This window comes from Falco biarmicus, chromosome Z (genome assembly GCF_023638135.1).
Source record: "Falco biarmicus isolate bFalBia1 chromosome Z, bFalBia1.pri, whole genome shotgun sequence".
Lineage (NCBI taxonomy): Eukaryota > Metazoa > Chordata > Aves > Falconiformes > Falconidae > Falco > Falco biarmicus.
The window spans coordinates 52,022,708-52,034,209 of record NC_079311.1 but is presented as its reverse complement, the minus strand read 5'-3'; the positions used below and the strand labels follow the sequence as shown (position 1 = coordinate 52,034,209).

At 36.2% G+C, this 11,502-nt stretch overlaps 1 long non-coding RNA gene across 1 annotated transcript in view; it reads right to left on the bottom strand.

Annotated features, from left to right (window-relative positions):
• Window positions 1-100: 100 nt before the first annotated feature.
• LOC130143025 (uncharacterized) overlaps window positions 101-11,502 on the bottom strand; it is a 41,793-nt gene continuing 30,391 nt past the window's right edge. The window contains exon 4 of the long non-coding RNA XR_008819610.1: window positions 101-3,374. This is a non-coding gene — a long non-coding RNA (uncharacterized LOC130143025). The remainder of the gene's footprint in view (window positions 3,375-11,502) is intronic.

Here is an 11,502-nt window from a genome sequence, read left to right as displayed (position 1 = left end):
AAATTTTCTTGACTACCAGGTCTGGCCTTTCCAAAGACACTTCTTATTGAGCCTTAAATCTGAATGTTGAAAATACCTCTACAATATAATTTTCCTTTTGTAAGCAATGATATTTGATTCTGTTAGGCTGTCTTCACTTGGAATATAAAATATCCTAAACTTTTCTCTGGGGTTTCTTTCATCTTGAATGTTCTCATCCTTATTGTCTAATTATGATTTTAAATTCTGTGCTTCATTGGTGTCTTGCAGTGATGCATTCCAGTGCTAGAAGCTCTGCCTATGAGTATATTTCATGTTTTGTGCTTTAAACCTTTCATTTTCATTGAACCTACTATTTTATAGGCATAGTCTGTATCCCTTAAAAAAATGAAGGGCATATCCCACAATAAAAATACCCAATTCTAATAGTTTGGGTTCTGATCCGAAAGTCCTCAGTGGAGTTACTTTAAAAACACAATTTGAATTTTTGAAAATTTTTACCTTGAAATGTTGTGGGATGTGGACAGCACTGGTGAAACTTTTTACAAGAGGCAACAAGCTAGAAGCCCCAACCTTAACAAGTTGATTTTGCTTTTACCAAATATTACTAAAAGAGAGTGTTGCCCTGCTGTGTTTTTGTTTCCTGTTTTACAAATAAGAGTCTCCTTTAACCTTTTTATGCCTACTGGTAGGGTTAAGAGGTATGGCTAGTCGATCATATTGGAAGCATGTGAGAAGAAAAACAGGAAGAAACTGCTCTGTGAGAAGTCTCGGCTTTGAGCCATAATAATAAAATAACAAATAAACAAGGTTTTTAACCTTCTCCAGTAAAGAAGAAATAAGAATAAAAATAAAAGAAATAGAATGGAACTGTACACTTTAACAGATTAATGGATGTGTATTTCCAGTTTCCAGATAATGAAAGAGGTGTTGATACTGATACATCATCTAAAAGTGTCCTGTCTTGCCCTGTCTGTATACCTACTGCCAGTAAATCGTGAAATTCCCTCACTGAAGAAACTAGTGTTTGCCAAGTATAATACAGGCTCCCTATTCAAAATACATTTTATGCATTCTGAAGGATTAAAGCTAGTATATGCAGCAGTCAACATATGTTGGTCTGGTTCATTTTGAGAGAAAGTAATAGTCCAATAAGATTCTGCTCATTCAAAACATGTCTCCATGAATCTTTCTTGTCCAGCCTTGATCAACATCGAATGTGGAGAAAGGGTAAAAACTCAAGAAATTTGAAGTGGCAGTTTGTGCTTTGTGGTTAGCTCCATTACTTCTCAATACAGTAGATGTCTCTGTCCCCCAGAATTAAAAGACAGGGTATGTATATTTTGCATCAAACATCATGATTTATTGAGATAGAGTGAAGAAATATGTGGTTATCAAGAATGAGGCTTCTCATTTCCAACTTCTGAGATCAACCAGGATATTGCAGATAGCTTGAAGGAAAACAGAGGCAAGCCTTCAAATGCTCACTTAACATTTTCAGGTTTTTTCAATCCTTCCCTAGCTTATTACTGCTGGACATATTTTGGAGAAAAAAAAAAAAAAGGAAAAAAAATCTTGTAAAAAATAATTTCTTGGTGTGACATTAAATAGAATATCAACTGTGAATTCAAAATAGGTTTTATTACTTTAAATTATTTGAATCTAGGGAACAGAACTAGCTCCCTGGTATAAAACTCTGACTCTTTAAAGTGTTTCTACCTTTATTGCTTGGCATGAAAGTTAAACATCAGGATGTGTACTCCCTCTGAATGTAATGAATGTGCAATATATGCAGCCTTTTCTTCTCCAACTGAGATTTTGGGCAGTAGACCAAGACACAGATAAAATTTTTCTGCTATGAAGGAAATTCAAAAAATATTAACATACCTTCTGCAATAGCCACTAGAGTTATGCTGAAATTACTTCAAGGAAAATACTGGCTGTAGCTGTCACCCACCTACTCACCACTGTAATACTGGATAAAGAGTAATTACACCAGGGATAGATGTATCATGTTGTGATTAAAAAGTTCATTTAACTGGGAATCAAAGCTGGCAGAAAAAAAAACCTACTACAAGAAGTGGTGAAATAAAAACTATGTGATTAGAAGCTTTTATTCCTATATGTCTGCTGACTGGATGTACAGAAAGAGTACAAATGACAAAAGAGAGATTCCAGGAGACTCTTAGAAGGAAACAAGAATTTCCAGGTGCATGTTTCTCATATCCAGGAACATAAACACCTTGGTTTTTATTATTGAAGCATAAAAACTTCAAAGATTTAGGCTTTACTTACATTCCCTTACTGTATTAATAGGACTTCATAGCAAAAAGATAATAATCTACTCTTGACTTCCTACTTTAGACAGACCATGAAATTTTATTATTTCCTAAATGAATCCAATAACTCTCAAATGAAACTTTACTATTTAGGCAATGCAAGATGTTCAATATTCCTTAAAAAAAAAGGGTACCTGTTGTGTAATTAATTTTGCTTTTAAAGGGTTTACATATTTCTTCCACACACCTCTTGACTTGTTTCGCCTTGGTCTTGCAAAGGTTTTGTCATGTCAAAAGGGATCTGGATGCCCTCTTCTAGCATTTTGTAGAGCTGGGTTCTTTTTTCCCTTGAGTGTCCTTGCAATATTTTTTTTCTGATTTACAGAACTAAAAAAAAATAACTCAGCAGTATAGGGCAGGGTATCTGAAATCACTTTAAAAAGCTATGTCTCTTTCAAATGGATAAAAGCAGCATATTAAAAAAAAAAGTGGAAAAATAGCAAATAGAATTCATTTATTCTCTGTCATTTTCTATCATCTTGGCTCTTCTGTCACGTAGTTTGCTTCCAATTTCAAGACAATTTGTGAAATCACAGACAATAAGCAATACCCAGTTTGTTCTTATTTCCGTACTGCTAAAGTTTTGTTTTTGAAAGACATTCCACTATGTAAGCTGTGTAACTCCAAGAAAATAAGGGGCAGTCAAAATGATAGATTTTATACGCTTTCTGTTTTAAAATAACTGTTACCTGCTAATAATAGGAACCAGCTAGTAAATGGATGTGCTTTTGTTGACAAACTGTTGAAGGAGAAGAAACAAAAATAACATTCAAACTTGCAAATCTGAAAACCATTGTGCTTTAAATATTTGACCAAGACAGCCTAGCTGTGAAGTTTTGTTGCATTTTCAAAAGATAAATGAAAATTCTTTGAAATCTCTCTGCCATCTGCTGGCTGTAGTACTGATCTCAAGGTAGCATGGCTGTGTCTCCACAAATGCTGTGAGAGGATGGAGAACCAAGCAGGAGCTTGTGGATCCATCAGCAGGCCAGAAACATTGTACTGGGATGCTGAAGACAGAACAGGCATCGCCTTTGAAGGTGCACTACCATTATCCTGCAAATTGAAACAGGATGATTAAAAAATGCAGAAATGTGGTGTATCTTGTTAAAATGAGTCCTGTCTTTTGAAGAGAATGGTAAAACGCTGAAAGTGCTGTCAAAATGTTTGAAAGTTTGATGTTTCAAAAGCCTTTCGTTGCATTTCCCGTTGGAAAAAAAGAACTGGTTAATCAAGGTGGGTGAAGTGCAGTCTGAAATAATGTCTGGTTACACCTTGTAGCTACATCTCATGCCATGGTATATAATCCATTGGAAACTTGGGAGGGGGGATGGCGGGGGGGTAGTTACTTAGTAATCTTAAGCAGTTACTAAACTGTCTAAAAACCCTGCGCTAGTGTTCACGTTGCCAACACTTCTGGAACCAAGCCTAAAAGATGTGTCTTTGATATAGAGAATTAATACATACATAATAAGCATGAGATCAGTAGAAAGCATCCATGACCTTGCAGCAAAGGAGGCTTTGTTTCACTTTAAATGTGCTCTGTTACAGCAATTTTGTCATTCTCAGAATAGCTATGAATTTACTATAGCATCCTGTCCTAAATCAAATAGAAGCTTCTCTCTCACATAAATTAGAGATAAATGCTACCTGAACTCGACCTTTCCATTGGTCAGAGATTAAATTTATCTATTAAGTATATCCAGAGTGAAAATAAAACAATTTTTTTTTTCCTCATTGAATTTTCTATGCTATGGCATACCACAAATAAGATAAACGATCTTCATGAAGCCTTTCTAAAAGTGTGCTTTTCCAGCAAACTTGTCTGGTCTTCAGGGCTGACTGTTCCCTATAGTCTTTCCTGGTTTTGTTGGCTCAGTACCAAAAGAAACATGTTTGAACAGATCTTTTAGTTACTGTTAGGTGACTACATGACACAAATGCCTGGGAATAAAGCTTGGTAACATAATTTATCTTTGGGTTTTTTTTTCCCCTCAAAAAAAATTGGCTGTAGAAACCGTGTTGGTATTTCTGCTCAATTATATTTTTTTTACCTTGTTTTTATATTGACATCCACACGGAAAGAAAGCAGCAGATTAAGCCCAGAGCTGAAATCATGCTTTTACCTGTGGACTGTAGAACACACTTACTCTCAGTGCAAACTTGTCAGCATTGCTGTGCCCAAAATTTTGTAGCCCACAACTATAACATTATGATAAATTCAAACCCTTTCATATGATCACTGTATCAGTCACCTTCTGGAAACCTGTGAGAATGCTGAAACCTTTTTCATTTGGAAAGGATACTGCTTTGATTTTGTGAAGGAAAATATTATTAGAACAGCATAAATTTTGGTTATGAATAATGAACTCAAAGGAAAACTATCTACACAATAAAATTGAAACTCTCTTCAGGTAGGTACGTGTCGTAGCAGTAGGCTGTGTTTCTCTTCAGCATTTTATACCACTTGAAAATAAAAAGCAATTTATTTTTCTTCAGATGGCATTACGTGAGGTTTAGTCACAACTGTTCAAAGTTGTTGTAAGAGCAAATAGTAGTCCCTTAAAAGAATGCACCCAAATACTGATTTAAAAAATAGATTTTAAACTTTAGAAATATTAATTGTAAACTAACTGTTTATTGTTGGCCAATTTCATTTTAAATAAAATCTTATTGTTTATGCTCAATATAATTTTTATTTGCATTCCAAATTAAATTCTAAGAACCAACATAACAGGAGAACAACGAATGCTATATGTGAGAGTATTTGTAGAAAATGGCTTGGTTAATCCTTTGTTCAAGTTTTTCTCTCAGAAATGTTCCCATCATCTTACCGCTTGTCTAAACAATAGTGCATGACTTACTAGGCAAATCAGAATTAAGAAATAAAACATAATGTAGTATTTGTAATAAAGTGATTGTGCTTCCTTTTTTTTTTTTTTTGAGCAGGGGACACAAAAAAAAAAAAAACCCCAAAACACACAACCAAAACCAAACCAAAACCAAAAGCAAAGCAACAAAAAGCCAACAAAACAATAAACATTTCTTTAGGAAGGGAAGGAAGAGAGACAATGACAGAATAGTTACTAACGCACCCAGTCCTGTGTGCATCCAAATGATAGTGGATCTCAATAGGTTAAAGACAGATCTGACCCTATGACCAACCTTGCAGGAGGCAGCCTAAATGCTGTACACATAGAAAACAAATCTGAATGCCTCCTCTGCATTTTCCATCATAAACCATTTTCTCAACTCTGCCTAAAAGTGTTTGTTAAACCAAGGAAAAAAAATTAATGAACCTAGCATTTGGTAGCCTGGCTTCCTAGATTGCTCACTCTAGCCCTAAGACTGATTTCCAGGGGACTGCTCACATGTTTGAAGATAGAATGCTATAGTTGTCTTAAAGTAGTACATGAATAATAATTTAAAAAAATGTTTCACAGGAATATTTGGTATTTATTTTCCCCTTATCCATTTTCTAAGAACTTTATCTTACTCATGGTTGGTACCATTTGTTTTTCTAAAAGGCAGGCTTTTCCTCTGAACATGAGAGGACTCTCCCAATAGTTTTATATTTTGGAATCAAATTATTCAGGCAAAGCTATCAACTGCTCAGTTGTTATCACAAATGGTCGAATTAGGGAGAACCTATTTACCTTTTGTGCATCTCTGAGAATTTTTATTGCTCAGAAGACCGTCTCTTTCCCACAGGAATACAGTGCCCTTTGTTCCCTGACAACTGACTGTCTCACACAATTTGCACAGTCAAGTAATCCTAAAAATGTTTTGATGATGGGGGAGGAGAAGGGTAGTTAAAATGCTCCTCGGGTTTTTGCACAGAGAGGCTGTGTTAGGAGCAGTGACATAATCCGTAGGACAAATATGGCTTTCACTGTGCCACCCACCTCCCCATTGCCTGAAGTAATGTAAATATTTGCTTCAGCCCGTGAAGCCACCCAAAGTCATTGCTGGGTCACTTCTTGCTATTCAACATGCTGTTATCAGCATAGAGATTTCCAAAATGAATCATAGTGCTGTACAGGAAGCTACCAACTTGTTTTAAACTTTCCATAGAGCAGATTGCTTCTTCAGACCACCGTCATCAGGAAAGGTAGAGCTGAGAAAGGCCTTTACGTAATAATTCTATTTTAAAAAATAATGTAAGCCTAGGGATTTCAGCCTTATCATTCCACTTATCCTGTAGCTTAAATTACTTTGCAACTGAAGAAAGGTGAAGGATGAGTTTCAGGTTGTAACAGGAAAGTTGTGATTTATTGATGACTATGTGGAAGCATAAGTAAAAGAGAAAGATACCACCAAAAATGTTATGAAAATACTGATACTTTTTCCTATGAAATTATTTCAAATTCGGATTATACCCTTGGATTTGCTGAAAGGTTTTGGGGGGTTGTTTTTTGTTTTGTGAGGGGGAGGGAGAACGTAAGCTCTCCAGGGAGTGTAGTTTCTTGGTAAACTGGGACACACAAATAGAGGAGTGAATATGGAGAGAACAATTTGAATAAACAGAGTAAGCTGCTGATCCTGGTGAAGTATTCATTAGCAATGGTCCTGAAAGCCAATTAAAATCTGAATGGATTTGTGGAGGTGAACCTTACAAAGGACAGGGAATTTGATACAGTATTTATGGAGACTTCCTACTGGGTAAATGTTTGGTGACGGTGGGTTATGGAGCTTGTGTTGGGGGTTTTTTTGATTCTTTTGTTGTTGTTTTTTTGGTTGTTTTTTTTCCTTCCTGAATGGTAAGGTAAAAACCTTACATTCCTACAGTCTATAGGTTAGGAAATCAAATACCTTCTCTTTTTCTATCTGTATTTTCAAGTGCTTGGCTGTCAGAGCCAGTAAGGCATTCACTGAGTAATACTAAACTGTTAACACCATAACTGGAGTTGGACTTTCTGTTACAATGCTGACATTTCCCTACCTTTAAATAAGCATACAAGAAACTCAGCTTGAAGCAATTTACTGGAGAAGTCATTGTATCAAGGTTTCCTTACGTTTTTGCACAATGTGAATTTGAATTTTGTATCTCTCTTTTCCAAAGTATGATAAATCCATAATATAATAAAATCTAGAGCTCTTTTGCCATTCTCATTTGGGCCAACAAAATTCCAGCAAGACTGTTAAGCTCTTGTTATTTCATAAAGATGTAAGAATCATTTAGAAAGACAGAAATTTACTGGTTTTTTCTCAAGGAGTTAAAAAATCGTATAGGACTTACAAGGCAACATCCAAGTCCTCAGCTTTTTTAGTATGGCAATCAATTAGGGCAATAAAAAGAACAATTTTAGTTTACTTCACATTTCTATGTAGATGTTAATCTTGATGTTATGGCAGAAACATTTAAAGCCTGAATTGCCAGTTTTGCTATGTCATCAGGCTGTTGAGCCATTGACAATGTAAATGTGACATATTTTCATGGTTTAAGACTATACGATCTTGCCTGGGAAATGCTTTCAGTGAGGCAACCTAGGAATGGCTGATTTGTGCTACCAATCCCCAGTTGATTTTTATGCTTTTATACAGATGAATATTCATTAATCAGATAGGACCTGGGGTGGTATCTGGAATGTACAGTACACAGAAGACTGTATCATTACAGTCTATTATGAACAATGTGCAATTCATTCAGTTTATTAATGCTCTGTTTCCCCTTCAGGCAAATCATTTCACCAGTGCGTGATAATAAAGGGCTTCAGACACTTTTGACAAACATAACATGTTTTGGACAGAAGCCATGTTCTCAGATGTAAACTTACAGCTTGGTTTGCTGGGATTTCTCACAACAGGCCTGGAAAAGGAAAACACCTTTCCATCAGTGCCAGATTATGTGATGCTAAACATCAGAGGCTGTTGGCATATGTATGATATTGAAGAGAACTGTTTAGCAAGAAAGATTAGGAGTTGGAGAGAGAGAGGAGGTAAAAAATTATAACACAGCAAGTGACAAAAGATGCTGATGGTGTGTGGGTTCCAGATGGTGGTTGAGAACCAAGAGCACAAAGCAGAATCCACCAGGAAAGACAGGAACCAGAAAAAGTGTTGCATCTCATTTGTCCATTCCATCTCCTTTCCACCATTGCAGATCTCATGGCTATGTACACTCGCGGGGCAACCACAAGCCATCATTCCTTTTCACTGGCTCTTTCTACACATATAGGGGATAATTTAATGAACCCCTTGAAATGCTACAGCTTGTTTGCCTTATCTACCTCTTATCCCGAACCACTTTTCTTTTTCACCATGGGAAAAGCCTGGAAGAAACCTTAACCTGTATCTCTCAACACTCAGGGAAGGAATCCTGGCAGAGAGAGAACTGGCCACTACGCAACCCATCTTCCTATCTCAGAACTGCACTGCAGGCCTTGCCAGCTGCTGATTTGTGTTAACCAGTTCAGTAAAAAGAGTTTTATTAATGAAAAAGTAGTGGTGATGGCACAAAGTTTATAGGTTTGGTAATTTCTTAATTCAGCAATAGTCTATATTTTTGTGTTTCAGCAGTTTGTATACAAAATAGGGCTTTATTGTGCCAAAGCATCACAGTAGCAGGTAAGGAAGACAAGGCTTTGCCATGAAGAAATTATTTTTAAAAATGAAGAATTATCTGTGTTTTTGATATGGAACAATATGGTACAAAGGTTTGTCACTTTTCCCTGATAACGAGGGGAGCTCAAAGTACAGTTTGGAATAAAGTCCAGAGTACCTGAAACCACATAACTTTACCAAGGACTACCTTTTCCTATTGACAAAATACTGTTCTCTGCTGTAGGTATCTTATTCTCTAACGTGGCTTATGACTTTCATCCTCTAAGAGAAAAACATGATGTACTGTATAAACTTTCATGTTTTCCAAGTATTTTATCCTTTATGTATAGAATGGTGGGGTTTTTTTTCAGATTAACAAGTCATAGTCATTTCTTAGCCTCATTTTGGAAATTAAGCAGGTTTCTGTTCTGTGTACAGGCTCATTGTCCTTCTGGTGTTTAAAATTATTTTAAATGGATGACTTCTGTATTTTTTTGGAGCTTTTTGTTTTCATAATGCTGAAGCATGGACATTGATTTCTCTCTTTTGTTGCTCTAATTGAGGTTAAATAAGAATAAATAGTACCATCTTCCCTTTCAGCTTCAATTCCTTTCAGCTGAGAGGCTGATCATTGACAGTGATAGGGAACTTTCTTTCAAACTCCTAGAATAATGCTGTTAGGTTATTTTAGCCTTTTTGAAAAACAGCCAACATGAATAACATTTTGCAAATCTTGCAAATCAATCAGCACTTGTTCTTTAATTTAATTTTAGAAGTGCTTCCCAGGAGTACGATTTGCTACAGTAATAAGCTCACTCATTAAGATTCAAATATGACAAAATCAAGTCCAGAAAACAATTGGCAATCTTGACACACAGGGCAAAGTGGAAAAGGTTGCTTTATGCTCCTGCATAATCTTCTTAAAAGAACAAGGCAAAGGACTATTTTAATTGTTTTACCTACTAGCCCCTAGCTATCCTGGCAGTTCAGTGCGGTGGGGGAACATACCTTTTCATGGGAAAGCTCTGAGAGACTTTTCAAACATTACAAAGCTGATTCTTAGCCAGTCTCCGGCAAACCAGTTTGCTACTACCGTTCTGCAAGCGTAGGCGTCCATTTCAGAAAGATACTTAAGTATGTGGTTAACTTCAAGTAAGTGAGTAATCTCATTGAGTTCAATGGGACTATTCATGTCCTTAAATGCCTGGCTGGATCTGGAACTAAATTGTCCTGGTTATCCTTTCAGCCTGCACAGAGCTGACTGTGCAGACACTGAATCTTTCCAAATGAAGCTTTGCCAAATGGTCTTCACTTGGTATCCCAGCTCATTGTTTTCACTGCCTCTGAAATGCCTCTGTAATCACCGTATGACTGGAAGATAGTTCAACTTTCATGTGCTTCCTTCTTAGTCTTTACAGAGATCATCATCTAGCAATATTCTCTGGTAAATAACAATTCTCTGATAAAATTGTGACCATACCAGGGTGTAGTCAAAAATAAGTCAGAATATGAGTTTGTTTTCTTTTTTAAAAGCCAATACTTGTTTTAAGGGGTGTACTAATCTAGGCCAATTTTTCAGCGAGTCTTTCTAAAAAAAATGGAAAATTTGCATCAGGTCAGGAGTAGGGAAAATAGTAATCCCTCAGCCACAGATAAATCAGTACTACTTTATGTCTTGGCACCTCTTTAAGCTGTTTAAAATTTATAATTTCTTTGTCAACTTGCCAGACATCTTCTAATTAGCCAATGAAAAAATGAACTATCAATGGCTTTCTTTTTTTTTTTTTTTTTAAGGATAAGGGAAGCTCTTTCATCATATTGAGTAAAGACTGCTCTTCTCAGTTCTTTCAGTGAAGAGCAGTGCTACACATTGCTGGTATGTACTCATGTGAATTCTGTGCTAACACACGCTGTTGTGCCTGAAGACATTACATGTGTTATTAAAATCCAGAAAAGTGAGAGCAGGAGAAGGAAGGATAAATCTATTTGTATTCTCAAATAGAATACAATTTCTATTCTCATACTGCTCTGTATGGATGCTGTTGCTAAGTCTCTACCATACTTCTACTGATGTCCTCATTGCATTAGTTGTCAGCTGGTAGTGACTTAGATCAGGCTTTTGACAAAAGCCTTTTTGTTTGTTTGGTTTTTTTGTTTGTTTGTTTGTTTGTTTTAATTCTGCTTTTACTGCTGTTCTCTATCTACAAGAAACAAGCAAAAAAACCCTATTCTTTTTTTTGTTTTTTGTTGTCTCCTAAGGAGCCAAAGGAGAAAGACCTAAAGAGCCTATGAAGTCATGAAACTATCACAGACAAGGGAGAGAAATGCAGCAGAATGTATACTAGTTAGGGATACGCAGCAGAAGCAGTATCACTGTGGAGGACTGTATGTGTCTTGTGATCGAGAAGTTCAGAGCTGTTACTGGACTTTTCATACAGTGCCTCTGGAGCTGGGTATAGATTAACAAAAGGAGTTTCCTTTTTCCTCTTTAAAATGAGAAGGAAAAGTTAAATGTGTCCCAGCTATCTTGATGTTTTGTCACAGACCCCATAAACAGAAGACAGGTAAACTTGCTAGTTCTAGGGATGAGGAAGCAGAAATGTATAGAAATAGCTGGCATTTCAAACTAAAATATGAGAGT